Below are 8529 nucleotides of genomic sequence, written 5' to 3'. Positions count from 1 at the left end.
ACCGACGAGCTTTTTAGCAACAGATTGATATAAATTGACAGTTGGTTGGTAACTCAATTTACCAACCGATTTGATCAATTTATCAACAAATTTTTTTTATTGATAATTGAGGTTCCTTTTGTTGTGGTATAAACAACCCAATCAAGTCATAAATCACCGTCTCGACCTATTAAAATCATCAAAACTTAAACTTTTCGACCTTGTCACAATCTCACAAGTCATAAATAACTGAAGAAAGCTACGAGGAGGATCAAACATGAGAAAATAGATAAGAACCACAAAACGATCATAAGGATCTTTAGAAACTTATGCCTATTCAAAAGTTTATACGAACATGCAATTGCAAATATTTATTTAAGGATCAAAGAAATAATCATTATTTACTCATTTGACAAAATTGTATACGGGTTAGCAAAGTTTTGATATTTCTCAATAAATTATGCGATTTTCATGTCTATGGAAAAAAAATATAATACATAAATATGATCTTTGACTTGGTCTCATTTCATATTTATGCTCTCAAATTTTGGGTGTGCATAATTAGCCACTTAAACTTGTATAAAATTGAATAAATAGACGCGCACGTCCCATAGTGGCATTCTACTGACAATTTGCTACGTAGTGTCCTACGTGTATCACGTCACATAGGACTCATGCGTCTACTTATTCAACTTTATATAAATTTAGTTGTTTACTTGTACACACTAAAAATTAAAGGACATAAATATGCAATGACTAAGTTAAAGGGGATACTTACAATATTTTAAAATCCAAATCACGCATTCTAACAAAATTTCAACTTCAATTCAGTGATTTCAAATTTACGTTCAAACGATTGCTTATTTGATCAAGAAAAGAAATAAGAAACAACTAAAATAACAGTACAAAATTCCCCACACACAATCAAGCATTCAGCTTGATTGTTGAAAGAAATCAGCCATCCATTTCATCAAGACCTTAGATTTGTCACAAGTTGGGTTATTGAAATGAAAAACATGTCGTTCCCCCCCTTGTGTTTCCTTAATGTCCACTTCACTTTTCCATCCAACCTCTGTCCCTTATAAAATCCTTTTCTGCAGTGCATATCAGAATGTTGGAGCAACAAAGCTTGGATAGCAAACTGGGATGTGCTGCTGGATTGCATCGAGGGTCATCGGGATTTTCAGGGCAAATATACGACCAAATTCTATCAGGCTTATTTTCTCCGAAATAGGGGTGAATCAATGCCATTCCGACGAGGTTTAAGCTATCTCCAACTTCAAGTTTATGATCTTCATCTATACTTGCTCGCATCATCATGTTATGAGCAATGTTGGCTCCTGAGCTATCACCTGAGTTGACAAAAATCAAAATACATTTTCAGTAAATCAATCAAAATGCTATTGTTTAAACATGTTGACACAGTAGGGTGAACTTGAAATAAACTTCAAAGAATTAAAACTTGATCTCCGTTGCCAAGTTAATACTTTTGGACTTGAAATAAATTTCAAAGACTTAAAACTTGAACTCCATTGACAAGTAAATACCTCTAACTTTGAGCATGCATATTTCTGACATCTTAGGTCGTCTTTATTATGTCAATTCCAAAAGCTAACTCGTGAGGTAAGGTTTGTCTAAGCCCATATAAGAAAACCTAATTCTCATTCTCTATCAATGTGGGACATCTTAACACTCCCAGACCTCAACTGAAGCATGAACACTTCTAAATGAGAGGCTATCATCAGTCAACAACAAATTGGAATGAGTCTAATATCATGCAAAGATACGACACTTGGGTCTTACTCAATCCTAAAAGCTAGCTCATAAGCAAGGTTTGTCCAAGTTCATATAAAGAAGACCAAATTCTCATCCTCTGGACATCTTATGGGACATCTTAACAGAGTATGTGACAGTAAATTATGATAACTTCACAATATTCGGATAAAAACATGTTAAAATATGCAACCCCATGAACCAGAATGCAACCGAAACCCAAATATACACAGAATTTGGGTTAACAATAAATTTGGGTGACATGGTCAAAACATGACAAATCAATTGATTTACCTGACAAGAAAACATGACAAAGAATGGGTCACAATCGAACTCGATCAATTTTTATCGAGTTTTAATTATTTTAATTGTTAGTTGAAAAGATTTAGTGTCTAAAATATAATTTTTGTTATGAGTATATATAACCTATCAAATTTTAAGAAAATTAAAATATTTTAACAAAATTTCTCATTTGTCAATTTGAACCAATAGAACTAACAAATAAACTGATTGAACAAATCAATTGATTTACCTGACAAGAAAACTCTGGAGAAATCAGCATAGCATCTTAGCCATGGTTCACTTTTCTGAGAGACCCATTTCATAACAGCCCACGAATCATCAAGCTAATCATACTCAACAGATACAACAATTACATTAGTTTCTGCAGCTCAGAGTGGACATAACTATCACAGTAAGTAGAAAATGCTGATTCAATCACAAATCCACCTCCATGGAAATACACAAGGAGTGGAAATTTCTGGTCATTTTGGGTTATTTTTGGCAGGTAAAGGCGTACCGATACATTGTTCCGCGGTACGATTAAGATATCTTTAGATCGAACACCAGTGACGGAGTTACTGGCAGGAGGGGCAAAATCATGTTTTCGGTATCTTTCGATTCGGCCATTTTTGTAGACTTCAAAAAACATTGGAACATCATAAATAACTTCTGGGTTTGTTGAATCCATTGTTTGATTGAAAATAGAGAAATGAGTAGAGATGGGCGGGGATTTGAAAGGGGACAATGAGGCGGTGGCTACCTGCTGCACATTGTAGTCTTATATCTAAAGTTAAATCATTTTTCTAAAGTCAAATCATTTTTCTACTGCCATGTGTACATTATGATGCGTTTTAAGAAAGGCTTAAGTCACATTAACATTATCTTAATTTTATATTTGATTAATAACTAAATTCTAATTTTATTTTTAATTGGATGGGTCGAGAAGCGGAAAAGTAGGGAAGTTACTTTAACTAACCATTAAGTCTTTCACTTTATCCATTACCTTTTTCAAACTATCTATTATCTCCACTACTCACCATGATGAAAATGTAGAAATGATGTTAAACACACTCTTATTTAAAGGGCTCTCTCTCTGTCATAAAGTAATAGTCTTATCCATCAAAGTTATTCATAAAATATAAGCAAGTGAAAAAAACAACTTTTGAAGAACTGAAAAGAAAACACTTCCGCTCATCAAGTCAAAGAATTATAATGGCTAATTTAGGTATATATTATTGACTGAATTATCATAGTAATACATTTATGTGAAAATCATATAGTTCTACGATTCTGAGTCAATTGATAGTATTTCTGAATGCTTAGATTGTTTATGTTTTCACAATTATTAAAAAATAATTTACATGTGATATCAAGAGCCTGGTTTAAAATTTAGTGATTTTTGATAGAATTAATGTTTTCCTTATTTGAAAATGATAATAGGTAGTATTAAGTGAAATAATTATTTACTATTATGATGTATTTTATTTTGAAATTATGTATATGTGACTAGTTAATCACCAAAGTGGTCTAATCTTTGAAGAATAAATTCAAAATAATAATGATTAAACGTATATTCAATTATCCATTATCTTGATGCTTATAACTGATATAACTTATGGATATATAGAAGTTTTTGGTTTGTAAGATATTTATAGATGACCCAAAGATTGATTATTTCATTTTATAACCATTGAACATTAATGACATAATTTAGATGTGTCGTTAGTTTTATTTATTTATCTAAAGATAACAATTATTAAGGATTGACATATTAAAAATTATTGACTTACGTTAAATTCACATCTAAGCATAATTGATGTTTCCCCCAAAGGAGGACATCAATATACATTTAAGAATTTATAAACCAATTCTAGATCTGATAGTAAGTTAAAATTCATAACTCAAAGTATTAACAAATGAGTATATTATATTTGCAGCATTTGCTCTTCATTCGCACTCTGCCTTTGTTTCGACTTTTAACGGTCTTAACTTCTCAGATTGGTGCAGAAAGATCAAATTCCATCTCAGAGTTTTAGATCTTGATGTTGCACTTTACACTGAGAAGCCAACTGCTATTACTGAAACTAGCAGTATTGAAGCAAGGTCTCATTATAAGCACTGAGATCGATCTAACAAATTAGGCATAATGTTTATGCGAATGAATATCGCGAGCAACATTAAGACTATTCTTCCCAAAACTGAAAATGTAAAAGATTCTCTGAAATTCGTGGAAGAATCCTCTCAAACTGCTGACAAGTCTCTTGCTGGGACACTAATGGGTACTTTAACCACCATGAAGTTTGATGGTTCACGTAGCATGCATGAGCATGTCATTGAAATGACAAACGTAGCAGCAAGACTTAAGTCTTTGGGAATGGAAGTGGAACAAAATTTCCTTGTACAATTCATTATCAACTCATTACCGTTTGAGTATGACCCTTTCCAAATGAACTACAACACCATGAAAGACAAATGAGACATGCATGAATTGCACCAAATGTTGGTTCAGGAGGAAGTAAGGCTCAAGAATCAAGGAAGTCACCTTATTAACTTTGTAAGTCATCAAGGAGTTGGAAAGAAAGGCAAGAAACATGCTAAAGGAAAACAGAGAAACCATAATGTTAATGAGTCCTCCTCTCAAGTACATAAGAAGGAACACAAAAATGATAAGTGTCGTTTCTGTAGAAAATATGAAAACTTTTAGAAAGATTGCCTGAAATTTAAGGGATGGCTCGAGAAGAAAGGTAAGCCTAGTGCTTCTACATGTCTCGAATCAAATCTAACTGAAGTTCCTTATAATACTTGTTGGATTGACTATGGTTGTACTATATATGTTTCTAATACGATGCAGGGATTCCTTATAACACAAACTATAAACTAGAATGAAAGATATATGTATATGGGGAATAGAGTGAAGGCTCCAGTTGAAGCTATATGAACTTACGGTTTGATCCTTGATAATGAGCGTCAAGTAGATTTACTTGAAACTTGTTATGTACCTTCTCTTCGAAAAATTTTAGTTTCTTTGTCTAAGTTGGGTACGACTGGATACTCTTTTAATTTCGATAATGGATGTTTTAGTTTGTTTAAATATAATTATCTCATTGGTACCGATACTCTTTGTGATAACTTATACAAATCGAATCTTGATAATCTATTTGCCGAAACACTCTTAACTCTGCATCATAATATTGGAACCAAATGAAGTTTGGTGAATGAACAATCTGCTTTTTTGTGGCACAAACGTTTAGGTCACATATCTAAAGAAAGATTGGAAAGATTAGTTAAGAATGAAGATATTTCAAATTTGAATTTTACAGACCTTAACATTTGTGTGGATTGTATTAAAGGAAAACAAACAAGACACACAAAGAAATGAGCCACAAGAAGCATACAACTTCTTGAAATTATACACACTGATATATGTGGTCCTTTTGATATTGTATCTTTCAGTAAAGAAAAATATTTTATCACTTTTATTGACAATTTTTCACGTTATGGGTATGTCTATTTGTTGCATGAAAAATCTCAAGTGATAAATTCCTTAGAGGTCTTTATTATTGAGGTTGAAAGACAACTAGATAGAAAGGTAAAAATAATCAGGTCAGATAGAGGTAGTGAATATTATGGAAGATATGATGAAAATGGACAACACCAGGTCCATTTGCTAAATTCCTCCAAAAGGATGATGTATGTGCTCGGTGTAGCAGAAAGACATAATCGTACATTAATGGACATAATTAGGAGTATGTTAAGTAATTCATCTATTCCTCTTTCATTGTGGATGTATGCTTTAAGACTGCCGTTTTACTTACTTAACAGGGTTCCTAGTAAAGCAGTCTCAAAGACTCCTTTTGAACTATGGACTGGTAGGAAACCTAGTTTGAGGCACTGCATGTTTGGGGTTAACCGACAGAAATTAGAGTTTATAATCCACAAGAAAAGAAACTAGATTCCAGAACATTCAGTGGTTTCTTCATTGGTTATCCAGAAAAATCAATAGAGTATAGATTTACTGTCCTAATCACAGTACAAGAATAGTTGAAACTGGAAATGCGAGGTTCATTGAGAATAGTGAAGTTAGTGGGAGTGATGAACCACGTAAAGTGGAAATTAAAGAAGTTAGGGTGAGATTTTTTCTACTTTTTACTTCTTTTAAAGATGTTCCTAAAGTTGTTGCACAACCTAACAATCAACAAGAACAACAAATTGATGCTTCTATTAATATCAATGAAACAATAATTAATGAACCTGCAGTAGATGTACCACAAGAAGTAGCATTAAGAAAATCTCAAAGACAAAAGAGACCTGCTATTTCTGATGACTATTTGGTATATTTACATGAGTCAGAAATTGACTTGGGAATTGATAATGATCCAGTTTCATTTTCACAAGCTATTGAGAGTAATAATTCTGATAAATGGACAAATGCTATGAAAGATATGTTGAAATCTATGGAACAAAATGAAGTATGGGTCCTTGTTGAATTACCAGAAGGTTGCAAAAGAGTTGGGTGTCAATGGGTCTTTAAGACCAAACGTGACTCAACTAGCAATATGGAACGTCACAAGGCCAGATTTGTTGCAAAAGTTTTCACTCAAAAAGATGACATCGACTATAAAGAAACATTTTACCTATCTCTGAAAAGATTCTCTCAAAATTATAATGGATTTAGTAGCTCATTATGACTTAAAGCTATATCAAATGGATGTGAAACAACCTTTCTAAATGGAAATTTGGAGGAAGAATTTTATATGAATCAACCTGAAGGGTTCTCTTTTAAAAGGAAAGGAACACATGGTGTGTAAACTTAAGAAGTCATTATACGGACTTAAACAAGCTTCTCGACAATGGTATCTTAAGTTTAATGAAACTATTATCACTTTTGGATTTAAGAAAAACACTGTTAATCGGTGTATATATTTGAAGGTTAGTGGGAGTAAGTTTATTATGTTAGTCCTGTATGTTGATGACATCGTGCTTGCTACTAATGATCTTGGTTTGTTGGATGATACCAAGAGATATCTATCTAACAATTTTGAAATGAAAGATATGAGAGAGGCATCCTATGTGATTGGGATGAAAATATTTCAAAATAAATCACAAGGATTATTAGGTTTGTCTTAGAAAGCCTATATTAATAAAGTGTTAGAGAGATTTAGAATGGAAAAATGTTCATCAAGTCCCGTTCCAATTCAGAAAGGAGATAAATTTAGTTTCAATCAATGTCCAAAGAATGAATTGGAACGTAAGCAAATGACTAATATTTCTTGTGCATCAATAGTTGGGAGTCTAATGTATGCCCAAACATGTACTAGACTAGACATCAGTTTCACTGTTCGAATGTTGGGCCGTTATCACAGTAATCCAGGAATGGATCACTGGAAAGCTGCAAAAAAAGTGTTGCGATACTTGCAAGGAACTAAAGATCATATGCTCACTTATAGAAGATCTGATCATCTTGATGTGATTGGATATTCAGATTCATATTATGCTGGTTGTGTGGATACACGAAAATTCATATTGGGTATTTGTTCCTATTAGCTGAAGGAGCAATATCATGGAAGAGTGTGAAGCAGTCTGTTATAGCTGCATCCACTATGGAAGCTGAGTTTGTGGCATGCTTTGAGGCCACACTTCAGGCTAAGTGGCTGCGGAACTTTATTTCAGGATTTGGACTAGTCAACAATATTTCCAAGTCATTGAAAATTTATTGTGATAATACTGCAGCAGTTTCTTCTCTAAAAATTATAAGCATTCTAAGGGTGCCAAACATATTAAATTGAAATACTTTTCAGTTAAGGAAGAAGTCCAGAAACATAAAGTGACAATTGAACACATTAGCACCAAACTTATGATTGCTGATCCTTTGACGAAAGGATTACCATCCAAAAAATTTGTTGAACATGTTAAAAGAATGGATCTTATTAATAGCAATGAATGACTTTATGTAAATATTATACTATGTTTATGCAATTGACACTTTGAGCTCAACTATATATATGTTTTTGTTATTACCTGTTTTCTCTTGTATATGTTATGTTGAGAATGATGATGACAGGTTTTATTTTAGATAAATATATTATAAGCATTATGATGGACCCATTATATATTTGAAAGATTGTGCTAGGCAATAGACTAATACTGTAGTGCATAGAAGGGACTATGCCAAATAAGGTGATGTACAACCGCTATGACTCATATTAGTTGATTTACTTAATAACAACAAATAATGTTGAATTTAGTTTATGTGCATATTGTAATTGAAATGTTTATTAAATCATTAAGTAAATGAAGTTACATGTGTCAATTGGGAGAATGTTAGTTTTATGACCCACTCACATTAATATTATTTTGGTTTAACATTTAATTGCTAACTAAATTCTAATTATAATTGGATAAGTGGAGAAGTTACTTAAACTACCCATTAAGTCTTCCACTTTACCCATTACCTCTTCCAACTATCCATTATCTCCACTACTCACCATGATGGAA

General features: G+C 32.5%; 1 pseudogene; it reads right to left on the bottom strand.

Moving 5' to 3' along the window:
* Positions 1-763: 763 nt before the first annotated feature.
* Positions 764-2806, bottom strand: LOC107019935 (annotated as a pseudogene).
* Positions 2807-8529: the final 5723 nt, after the last annotated feature.

The sequence above is a fragment of the Solanum pennellii genome, chromosome 5, assembly GCF_001406875.1.
Source record: "Solanum pennellii chromosome 5, SPENNV200".
NCBI classification, from domain to species: Eukaryota; Viridiplantae; Streptophyta; class Magnoliopsida; order Solanales; family Solanaceae; genus Solanum; species Solanum pennellii.
This window is presented reverse-complemented; position numbering and strand designations above follow the sequence as displayed.